Below are 12,957 nucleotides of genomic sequence, written 5' to 3'. Positions count from 1 at the left end.
TAGCCAGGTACCAGGAAGGCCTTGAGGAATATTGTTGTTGAAACAAAGAAGCCTGGAATATTTTTGCTGGCATCAAATGAGAGTCACAATGGCCTCAAACAGGTTTGAGAAGTTTAGTTGGTAGTATCTGCAAGCACCAAATAAATCTGCAGGAGATAGGTTCTTCTGGCCAGGGCCCTGGGGGCCATCTGCTGCAGACTTGTTTAGTAATTGCTATGACCTGTATTTAAGGGTATTTTCATAGTTCAGTTTAAAATACTTTATCCAAAGAAAGCACAATGAATGTCCAATCAAAATATAAAATGCCCTTTACATGTCAACAGTTACAGGATAGCAAATCCTGTTGAGGAACAGATGGAAGTGTCTTTGTTAATGTTGCCCCACAGATGAGTGGAAATTAGTTTTCAGGCAGCAGAGATAGAAAAAAGTGCACATATATGGAAAATAACATACAGAATTCAGAGACACTGCATAAATACATGAAAAAAGTTACTGGTAAAACTTCCTGAAGACACATTTGGTTCTTGAAAGTACCCACTAGTGTAAAATGTATTTGTAGTTAGCTGTTAATGCAGCTGTGTGTACTGGAACAACTCACACAGCAACTGCCTCGCATTTAATAGCTGCAAACTGTAATATGAAATAAAACATTGAATTTCATGAAAGTAAATTCCATTTATAAGTACATTTGAGAACTAGTCAAATAATTTGTTGTTTCTTTTTTCTCTTGCCTTCACCTATTGCTGTCTAAAACTGACCATGAGGACTGTAAGTTATGAGTCACACCAGTGTTTGGCCAAGCATCTTCATCAGAGATTTTTCTGGTGTTTCAGAGGGTGCAGGCTTCAGCTTAGGTACAGAATTTAGTCTCTTGAAAAAAGTCAGCTTTAGCCCTAACTGTTGCCTAAACCCCATGGATCACATTTTTGCTTAACCTTTGCAGAATAGTCTATTTTATTCTGAACTGTTATTTATGATTAGTCATATGTGGTCTCTCTTTCAGCAGTCACAGACCCATACACAGAGTTAGAGGTAGACAATGAAATACAAACCACTAGAAAGTGTTGAACTTTCCAAGCACCTTTCTACACTTTTTCATTCCTGTTACTGATGAGACCAACCACTTTACCCTTGAGGTCAATATGCAGCAAAAACCTGCTGTGGTAATGTTTTGGTTTTAGTCCCTATGCAGATAGTAAATTAAAATTATTTCTGCTTCAGCCATTTTAAATATATTAAAATATTCTCCTATACAAGAACTTCTGCATAGGTTTAGCTACATTAAAGCCCCTAAAAAGTCATGTATATTGTGACTTTATCTTTGATAGTACAATATTCTTCATATTCTAAAACTCAGTTATTGGTGAGTAAAATCTGTGACTGAACTTTTAATTAAATGACATCTTATAACTTTCACTTAATATGTGTCAGTGTTACACGAAAAAAAGTTTTAACATTTTCAAACCCTTGTTCTCCCTTCCCTGCCATGATTATATTGGTGCAGTACTTTATAGGGTGGAGTAAGTGACTTTGATTTTCTATTTCCTTGTATAATTTTGGAAAGAGATGTAGTACCAAAACAAACATGAAGTTTAGACATCAAAAGAAAGACAGGTCACCCTGTCTGCTTCTGAGTCCAGCACAAATGGTGAATAGAGTACATGGACAAGTGTGTGTATGTATGTATGTATGTATGGCCAGACTTCGTGAACGAAGATTAGGGAAGGGCTCTCCCCATGTGGGTGCCCTTCCAGCCTGCGCAGTGGATTTTTTAGGTGAGGCTCAGCGTGCGCAGAACTGGCCTCACCATTTAAGTCCCAAGGTCCATCTGCCACGGCCGAGTGAGCTTGGACAGTGACAGTGAAGTCCTCAGGACTGTCTACAGCACCCGGTATTAACCAGGGCTGACCCTGCTGAGCGTCCAGGATCTGATGGGATTGGATGGCAGGGAGGCATTTAACTGCCAGGGGTTTTAACTCGGGACCTTGGGATTCAGAGTCTAGAGTGCCCTCCTTTATGCCACGGGACCTCCCCAAGTGTAGGTACATATATATAATTTGAACCTAGAAGTAAAGCATAGGACAGACAAAACAAAATGTTTAATTTTCTACTTTTCATCTGCACTTTTAAACTACACTTAAAGATTCATAGACTCACAGGTGGAATGACATTGGAAGGGACTCTGAAGATTGTCTAGTTTGATCCTTCTGCTCAAAGCAGTCAGCTGCTGCAGTTTGCTCAGGGTTTTCTGACCAGCTGGGTTTAAACCTCTCCAGGAACAGAGACTCGACAAATTTTCTAGATGACCTTTAAAAGTCTCTTCCAACCAAGTTACTTCATGAATCAATGTTTCTATGACTATCAACAAGCTCTTGTTAAGTTACAATGTATGTTGAAATAATAAAATCAGACAATTCCATTTCAGCAATACTCTGTACTGTGCTGTGGTATTTTCCTTTATAGTCTTGGGGGACATGTTGTTTTGGTTTGGTGGGGCAGTTTTTTGTTTGTTTTCGGGCTTTTGTTGCTGTTGTTGTTTGGGTTTTGTGGGAGGTTACATATCAGTTAATTTCTCTTTTCAATACAGTTATTTTTGTATAGCACAGAGGTTGGGTTAGGCTGTTACCACAGTTACTGAGCTCTTGGCTGTTTTGCTGTTGTGGCCAGTTTTACTGTTCACTCTATTTGCAAAGTCATTGGAAACTGGATTCAAGTGTCTGAATGAAGTGCTGTCGTGCTATTTGAGATGTTCTTGTGCACCTAAGACATGTGCAGGAGTCTGGCACAGATGAAACGGGACCTATCATGCACCTCCTGGTCTGGAAGCTGGTGTCCAAACATCTCAGGACACAGCAACACACACTAGGACATCTGGGCTAGGCCCTTCACATGTGTTTGTGCAACTGAATCCTATCCTGGCACTCAGCCATCCTTGAGTGAATTCCAACGAGCAGCGCCACCTTATCAATTGATTTTAAAAACTCTCTAAAATTGACAGCATTTCCAAATTTGCCAAAAAATTCATTAGTTTACTATGTTTGAAAGAGCACAGAAGAAACATATATGCATACTGACACCTGTACGTGTGGACTATGATTGCATATGCATTGGGTTGGGATCTTTGGGAACACTATAAAAAGGCCTTTAATAAAATTATGCAAGCCCTGGGTAAGAAATAAAAAAGACTGCCTATTTAGTTAAGAAAACAATTCCATCTGCAAGCTGGGAAGGACACGCACTGGATTGTGCTTTAGAGAAGAAGCAGCATTTTCTTACATTTGTTTTTAGAAGTTCTTAGCAGCCTATGTTACAAAAGTGACATTCTTGCACTGAATTTGAATGTGTTAACTAGCTTCAGCATAAATGTGTGTTAAAGCTGCTCTTGTTACACATGAACTGGAGCTGGGGGCATTGTACTCATGTAAGTGCCGAACTTTCTCCACTAATTCCTGGGCAGGAGCCCTGTAATCCTCGGGGAAGGTGTTTTGACAGTCCGTTTCATTGCTGAAAGCTGTGCTGAAAGGAATTTCCTGCCTTAGATTTCAGAGGTCTATTGGAATTGCTTGCCTTACTGGGGAGACTGACTCTTCAGCAAGCAGGAGGGAGGTGACTACAGTAGGGCAAGGCTTGCTCCATGAGACTTGTTCTCGCTGCAGCTTCCAAGAAAAAGAATGGAAATTGGTCAGTTCTTTCTTCAGACTCAGAAGTCATCAGCTTGAGCTCGGCATTGTTGAACCTTCTCCCTTCCTTTCTATTTCTCTTGTGCTGTCTGTATAATTTAAATAGAACAAGTAAATTCAAGAATTTGCTATCAGTTTTGTCTAGGTTGCATTTCTGAAGACCTCACAAGCATCACGTTGTCATTTGCCAGAAAATTACCATATGATGAACTGAAATTCCAGGATATGCCTGGAAGAAATTCAAGTGAGTGCAATGTGTAAATAATCCGATTTTTAGCTTCTGCTCTTTACTAAAGGTGTTTGTTCCAACTAGTTCTTTATTATTTTAATATCTCATGCCATTCTTTTGATCAACACATCCTCTACAACCCCTAAATTCTTTTTCTCAAATAAATTAGAAAAAAGTTATGATTTGCTAAATCATACTGAGTTTAATATTAGATTTTTTCCATAGGGCTTCATATTAATGAAAATTGCATTATCCTCATTTTAGATGTTACATCACTAAAAAATAGTAAAGGAAATTAGAAGTTATAAAAATTAACGCATTTTTGACCGCTGAAATTCAAATTCAATTAAATATAAACATTTAGGTGTTTTATTTCCTTGAAAGTGAGACCATAAGCAGACAACCAAATCTTTCACAATTTCAATGGAATAAATCTAGCTACAGATTTATTTTAAGCACATAGTGCTTAATGATGAATCTTTTATATGTTTATCTTCACAATATTCCTTGGAATATGTTGGAATTGCTGTTGTTTCTCCTTAGAAAACAAACACATCAATTGCACTGGGTACTGAAACAATTTAAAATCTATCCTGACTAGAACAACAGATTTTTATAGAGAGCTGGTCTCTTGCATGAGTTTTCAAAGATGTTTGACTTCCTTGTGAAAATTGAAATTTTGTAATATTCCCAAATACAAAATAGAACTGAATTCACGTTACTACGAGTTAGTTAATTCTTCCATCTAAAGAAGTACAATGGTATGACAGATTCCTTTTCTGAAGAGAATTTCTCAGTATGTACTCCCTGGTTTGGGGTACTTACTATTGTGAACCTGAGAAGAGAAGACCCTCTTCCCCAGCTGCCATGTTTGCTGGGTACTCAAGCTGAGTCTTGCTTGGCTACAACCTTCTGATTTCTTTTCCTATCTGTACTTGTCTGGCAGATGATGAGCCCCAGGAACTTATCCAGCACAGTCCCTTCTTTGTTCAGTTAACCCCTGTGCTGCCAGGTACCAGTCACAGAAGCAAATGGGTATGATTTATACGGGGTTTGTTAAAACTGGCAGATAATAAGTATTAGAAAGTTTTGAATCAGTGCCACAAACCTCTGACTGCTTATGCTAAAATCCTAATTTTGGATGCTGAAAACACAAATTTGCAAAATAAGCTTTCAGATTGTTTGGAGGAGTCTTCTGTTTCAGAGGTTAGCTTTTCTTTCACTGCTTTTTTAGAAAAAATTAATTAAGCTTTAATACTCTGGCTACATTTTTTTTAAAGTATAGTCTATGTTTATATTATTCGTCTAGTAGTATTTGTATGAAGTGGCCGCCACCTGCATTTAATTTATCTTGTGACATGTCTTTCCTGCCTTGATCTAAAATTCTTCAGAACCCAGAAGAAATGACTATTTTCTGCTTGGACTTTCCTGGTTAGCTCCAGTTTGATTGTCGTGGGCCTCTTAGAGTCTAAACAGATAGCATACACCCAGCACACTGGTTTTTAACTAATTACCAATGTTCTTAGAGCACTTTGAAGAGAAAAAGTACAATACATGTGTTAATTATTATTAAGAACCTTGCTTTGAACATCATGTTCTGATATGAAAAATGTTTGGTGAGTCCTCAGCAAATTGTAGCATTATAAATGTATTTCATTAAGAGATCATTAAGACATTAAAAGACATCATTACTAATCTATACTTGATCTAAGCTTGGCAAACCTCTGTAATCCAGACTCATTATATTAGCATGAGTGCCTTTCCGGCCAAAAAAGTGCTGAGATTTTGCATGGTAGCGTTTCCATTTATCAACAATATTACAGATGAAATAAAAACTCTGATTTTTGGAAAATCTCCCTTTCTAGTCCCATTACTTTTTCCTGGGCTTGATATAGTGCAGTTGTTGTTTCTGGCATTAATGTCTCTTAGGTTCAGCGTTGCACACATTATTTGAATTGAATAGTCTTATACATGAAGTGTAAAAGATCTTCAGCAGGCTCTATCCAGGGGTTTCTTGGATGTGCATCAGTGGATTTTGTGGGAGAAAAAATCCTTCTGGTAAATAAGAATTATACATGTTCTTTGATAATGTGTTCTAGAGAAACTGTTAATTTTTCTAAATTATTAATTTTGATGTGTAGCACAATAAATAGACTGTTGAAAATTATGGTGATTTTCTTTAAAGTATGTACAATAAAAAAACTGATTAAGCGATGACCTTCCTCAAAGAAATCTGCTAAGAAAAATCCAAGAAACCCAATGGGCTGCCTTTTCAGTTTTCCTACAAGCTTTTATCTGTCATTTATAAGTGCACAGTTGTTTCTTAATGAGAGCCTTTCTCCTTTGAAAACAAAAAGTGTCACCAGGCACTGACATGTGAAGAAGAATCCCAGTTTTCTTCTTCTTGCAATGTATTTCTCTAAAATGCAATAAGAAAAATGAAATCTTCTCTTAAAGTATCAAAAACAATTTTTCAAAGTACATTTGATGCTTCCAAATGTGACCGTGCATTTTCTGGGATAAGTTGATGTACTGTAAGAAAGTGTTAATAAAAACAGGTTAAATCAATCTAGGGCAAATGTGCCAATTTAATATAATGACTGAGATGCACAAACCCTGTTTTCCATGTAATTGCAATATTGTAATGGTACAGTGCAATCATCATGTCAGTACTCTTGCTTATAAATTCTGAAGTGTTTCACCAAAATCCTCTACTCTGGCCAATGTATTTACTTTACTGTAAAATGCATTTGATTCAGAAGATTTTTTTTGAGTTCTGTGCTTGCAGACATTCACATATTAGTTTATTTGATGTCAGGAGTTAATACACTGAAGTGCATGGGTAAGAAGCAGTGGAATTTGCAAAGCTTCTGAATGTTTAGTTCTACAAATATAGCTAAAAATCTAGGGATTTTACCACTGACTTACTGTAAGCTTTCTGGAATAGAGTTCTGGTTAATATGCTGACTTGGAAAATACTTTCTTTTCAGTTATGGAAATTTATGCTTCCTGTTAGATACCAAGTCAAAACTCCTTTTGGGATTTAGATTCAGATTCAGATGCAGGCATCTAAATTGAGATGTCTGCAGTACAACTATTTATGTATGACCTTGATAAGTAAACAAACTATATGGGCTTGAATCAAGAGTCCACACTTGAGTGTATACTGCCACCTGAGATGCCCTTGGGCATTTGAAACAACTGCTTCTGATTGGCAGATGTGATGGAGGATCTGTGGGAGCTCCTTGGCCTTCTGGGGATGTGGCAGGAGCCAGGTGGAACACCCTGGGCATCATGTATATATATAAGCAATTGACCAAAGTGTCTGCTGTCAGATGTGTCTGTAGGCAGTAGTGACTGTACTGAGTAGATCTCCCCTGGCTGTAATAGGAGTTTAGACATCTAGCTCACTTGTAGACACTTAGAGGGTAGACATCCCAGTCAAAATATCTGAATCTGAATCCCCTTGCTTGGTCTCGATTCAGTTGCCTACAGATGTATGAACAGCTATTTGAGACACTTCACAATAAGTTACATGTACGTTTGGCTGGCAGGCAAGACAGGAATTGTAGGGAAAACCAGTGGATTGCTGAAGCAGCAACGACATTCTAGACTGTAAATCCTCCGCGTAGAATGATGAGAGGCTTATATGTGTGCAACTGAATCCAGCTCCTTGTATTTATAATAAAGGTATATATTTTTGTCATTGAAGCTCTTCTGGTTTCCAGAGAAAGACAGAGTCTTCCTTCCTGAACATGGTATGAAAAGTTTCTTCAATATGAAGAGTCTGCATAGAGGGAAATATATTTGATGTCCGCAGAAGAGCATGTCATGATGATACTATTCAGACTGTGACAGTTACATTGGAAGCTGTGAAATGTCACTATTTCTCCAATAGAATAACAGGTCTATCAACCACAGAGTTTGATATCAGCGCTACAGTTTTGCAATGTAAAAAAAATCCACTAGAGGCTCCAGTGGCACCAGCCAAGTGGGTGTAGTCGTGTTTTCAAGGGTGACATAGAAGTTTTAGTTTGAGTTTTTTGTCATTGTTATACAGTGAGAATTCTTGACTGGTTTCCAAACAAGCTGGCAGGCCTGTACAGCACAGCCCTTCTGAAAACTGATACCCATGGTCTTGGAACTTTCACCAGACACATTTTGACAAATATTCTTGAGTAAGGAAGAGTTGACAAATGAAAAAAGATAAATATTTTTTTTCAAAATTTTATGCTACAAGAATATAAATGATTCCTGAAAAATAGAAATTGGGAAGTTGGATATTCTTTTTATTTTACTTTCCTGTTTGTGAATAATGTTAAGCATACTATGCAAATACAATCAATATAATATTCTTCATTATTAAGAAGAATTGATTTATGATGCAATGTTAATATTTTCAACCAACACTTAGAATCTTTGTACAGAAGAAGACTTATCCAGTGCAAACAAATTGAATATGTAAGACCTACACTTTTTGGTCACAAACTGACTGACTCATTTATTCCAATCAAATCAGGCAAGTCATAGTTCAGTGTTACAGAGCACACTCTCAGGTTAAGTATCAGATAGCAGACTAATATGCTGCAGATTACATTAATTGTACTTGTTACCTTTGCCTCTCTGCCCTTTCTTTCCTATTTTTTGTGGGTTTGATTCTGTGTTTGTTTTCACTGTTCCATAAGAAAGATTATCTTTACAGAACACAAGCTATAATTATATATACACATATCTCCTATATCTCATTTACTTATGACTGGTGTTTGAACTCTTAATTTCTTTGCTGTGTTATATGCACTTAGTAGAGAATAGTTGTTTGGTTTTTGTTTTTTTTTTAAACCAACGAAACCAGCCTTAACTGATTTATAAGCTTTTATGCTTATCACTCGGAACAAAGCTTGAGAGCATTTGGCAATGATATTAAACATAAGACATGGCAGAATAAAGACTTCCTTAGTCAGCATGCACTTAGATTTTAATATCTTAAGCCTCTATGTATCAACCCACAGAGCAGTGCCAATGCCTTTTGTATAGAAGTTTCACAGTTTCACAGTTAAGGTATGTACCCAACAAATAGAATTGGGACTGGAAAGTTGCCTCATAGTCTAAGGAATTTTGCTAACCACAAAGATGACTGTCACCTGAAGAGAGAAGAAAGAAGTGAAATGGTTCTTATTTTACCTCTGTTGTTGAAGCTAAAACATTGCGTGCCTATAAATGAGAAAGTAATGGTGGCTGGAAGAAGGGGAAGCATGAAGAACACCAATTTTGCAGTTTGGTCAGTTTTCATGGCTAAGAAATATAGAAACTGGTTTTACATTGTCCAGTGAGGATACCACACCATGAATAGGCTTACATGGTTTCATCTGTATGCTCTAATGCCGGGCCATGCAAGTAATCTGCACTGTTATAACATGCTATAAAGAGAGGTGATATCTATAGTTTTATATGACCAAAGTCACAGTGGGTTTTATATTCAGAAGCTACTACCTCCAGTTCCTCCCAGAGACAAAAAATAAACTGGAGGATTCAGAAAAAAAAAGTTTCAAAGAATGTTCCCTTGACTGAATAGACTCTCCAATGCAAAACATATTCATAAGTACAGAAGAAATATATGAACATTTCCAGTGAAATTCACTGACACAAAGCTGATAAATATCTCCAGGACAGGGAGACTCAGAATGTCATACAAGAAAGAAAATGCTTAACTTGCTTGAAACACTATGCAGTTATATGTGTTTAAGAAAAATAAGCACAATCTGGATCACAGTCATGGTAATAAGATGAGAAGGTGATCAATTGCTGGACTATCTAAATAGATTGTTTGGAAAAAAGCATAATTGTTATTTCTAGCTGTGTGAAGACAGTGACTGCTAAAGAGGAAAAAGCTAATTAAACTAGAGAGCAGCACAAGTACAACTGGGTATAGACAAGCTATGACCAGTTTAGGCCAGGAATTAGAAAGAGACCCATTGCCTTTGCAAAAGTCAAGAAACAAGAATAGCCTGCAGGGCTGTAAATACATGTTCTTGTTCCGTTACAGATTTTAAAAAAATTTACAGAAGGAATTTGTCGTATGCAGCTTGTGTCAACAACTGACAACATGGGGTTACTCAGGGTGTTCTTCTAGACCTGCAAACACAAAGCCATGAGATGACTTCATGACAAAGAATTTGAACATGGTCTTCAAAATTATGAATAAATATGAATAATCCTGAATTCAGACAAATAGAAAGGTTTTGTAAAAGGCAGAGGGAGTTCATTGCCATCATCAGTTGTATCAGTCAGGACCTCACAGGCTTTGATCCCGAGAGAGGACAGGGATATAGAGGTAACAGCTTTGCCGCAAGAAATGGTAGTCATCGAAGATTAGAGCTGGGCAAGATTTCTGAGGTTAATAAAGTTTTGCAGTGCTAAGCTCCTAAAAAATATTAAAACTGAGGTTTTTCATATTGAAAGATCATTCTGAACCTCAATATATTTACATTTAATTTAAAAGTAAAAGAAGAAAAATCTCATTAAAAACTGAAATAAATCTATTATTATGTAGCAAATGTAAAGCCTATTTTTTTTTTTTTGCAACATGAGATTGTTATTTCTCCTCTCATGTCATCTGAAAGAGTAATAGAGTAATGTTCTGTCTCCTGTTTTAGGTCATTAATGAAAGTATACAGTGTGGTGTGCTACTCATGTGCTTAAAACTAATTTGGCACATAAATGTTTGCAAGACAGATTCCTTTGTGGTTCATTGGTCAGAGAGATTTCGGCAATTTTATCCTTTTTAAAGCAATTGAAGATTTTGGGGTTTTTTGGTTATTTTGGATTGGTTGGTTTTGGAGTTTGGGGTTTTTAATAGTTTTTTTTAATAATTCCATTAATTGCAAAACAGGCTTTTACAACATTTCTGATATTCTCTTGTTCTATTTTAAAGACTATATAAATCTTATCTGCAAAGTTTGGAATTTCCCATTAATAATAATGAAGAAAAAGAAAAGAATGATAAATTGTTCAAGAAGAGCCTGGAATTTTTCACTGAGTTATCCAATAGAGTAGAAAACTGAACAAAGATATAAACATCAAACAAATGAAATTTTGATTGTCATTTATGAGGAGAAAACATCTGTAATGGATAGAACAAGCAATCTTGAATCTTAATATTCAGACTTTAATGAGTAAACAGATATTTCACCATCTTGTAAAACAATAGTATTATGAGCTCAATCTGGTTAGAACTACTCGGGTGCTTAAAGACAGCCTTAAGTGTTTTTCTGGATCAGGCCAGAATGGTCAGCACTCTGCCAGATTAATTCTTGGAAGAGTTTATGAAAAATAGGGAGAAAACTTGTGCATAGCAAGAAATCCAAAACAGTGACCAAACAATGTGCATTGATAATAGGGTAAGCCAAGTTCTTGAAGAGAATGATCTAAGGTACAGAGTGTAATAGATTTTTTTTTCAGTGAATGGATTCCTGGGCAAAGTAGAGTTCCAAAACTTTTTGTGTATAAAACACCAGGTTTGAAAACCCAGTTCCATTTGCACAAGTGTGCGAGTGGGCTCACTTGGTGCTGAGTTTGTGGGAAATGCTAATGTAAAAAGAATCACCACTTTCTCTCATAAAACAGTGCAGGCAGTATGCCTAGATCTATGGAATCTGCTCAGAGATGTAAGAACTTGGAAATGACTGATTTGCGGGCTTGATAATCCCTCTGTCAGAAGAAAGAAATTGCAGGTACTGTTCACATTCCAATGTTTTTCAAGAAAACATTTATTAGACTTCTTTTAATTACTTTTCTTGCATTAGAGCCCCTCCTTTTCTCACCGTAGAATGGATAAAACTGTCGATGCTATAATACTGCATGAGGATGAGATTCTTCACCTTCATGAAACACTTTACTTTCTCCTCTCCTCTCTTCTTGTGGGATCACTGAAACTCTTGCAACCTGTTCAAGCCCAAGTTGGATGGAGCCCTGAGCAACCTCATCCAGTGGATGGCATGATGGTGGGGTTGGAACTAGGTAACCTTTAAGGTCCAACCTAAGCCTTTCTTTAATTCCAAATGGTTTTTCTGTACAATGGAATCCTTGGTTAATTCCCTATTTACTGGTAGTTGGTCACTTTTCTAGACCCTTCTCCCATCCACAACTCATCAACCCATTTATAGCTGAATTAGTCTTTATTATGTATTTACTATGCAAACACTGAGATAAATTCTAATTTCCCTTTGGCTCTGCTTGGGATGGAGTTAATTTTCATTCCAGCAGCCTGTGTTGCTGTGCTTTGGATTTGTGGCTGAAACAGTGTTGATAACACATCAATGTTTTGGCTCTTGCTGAACAGTGCTTTGCACAGCGTCAAGGCTTTCTCCCCCATTCACTACCCACAGTGAGTAGTCTGGGGTAGGTTACAGGGAGACCCAGCTGGGAGAGCTGATGCCCCCTGACCACAGGCATATCCCATACTACATGATATTGTCCTCAGCCGTCTGAAGGGAAGTAGTGAATTAATTCCTAATTTTTTTTGTCTTGTGCATGCAACTTTTGTTTTCTCTGTTAAACTGTCATCATCTCAGTCTATGAGTCTTCTCATCTTCCTTCTACTTTCTCTCTGTCTTATGGGAGAGAGGAGTGAATGAGTGGGTGGGTGTTTGGCTGCAGGTCAGGGGCAACCCACCACCTTGGTTAATTAAATACTATAATTAAGCAGGAACCCCTTCATTGTATAATTTAGGAAATTTATCATTTGGATTGATCTTAAAAATATAATTCACCATAAAATCCTGATTTTTTCTTTTGTTCATTTTATCCATCTTTGTTCTGTAATGTTTAAATTTCTTATGTGTTTCCAAGTCTGTAGGAGTGTTACATTGGCAAAACCGCAGCAATTTTACAGGCTCCAGCATCAGTCATGCATTTCATGTTTTCAGACTTCTTTCACTACTTACAGTACATCTGAAGACCTTGTCAGTTTGTATCCAATTTTACACATGTTTTTACACTCTCTGGGTAGACTTTGGCCTATTTTACAGAAGAGTTAGCTGATCTTGCCTT

This window comes from Pithys albifrons, chromosome 2 (assembly GCF_047495875.1).
Source record: "Pithys albifrons albifrons isolate INPA30051 chromosome 2, PitAlb_v1, whole genome shotgun sequence".
Taxonomy (NCBI): Eukaryota; Metazoa; Chordata; class Aves; order Passeriformes; family Thamnophilidae; genus Pithys; species Pithys albifrons.
Note: the sequence above shows the minus strand (reverse complement) of the source record.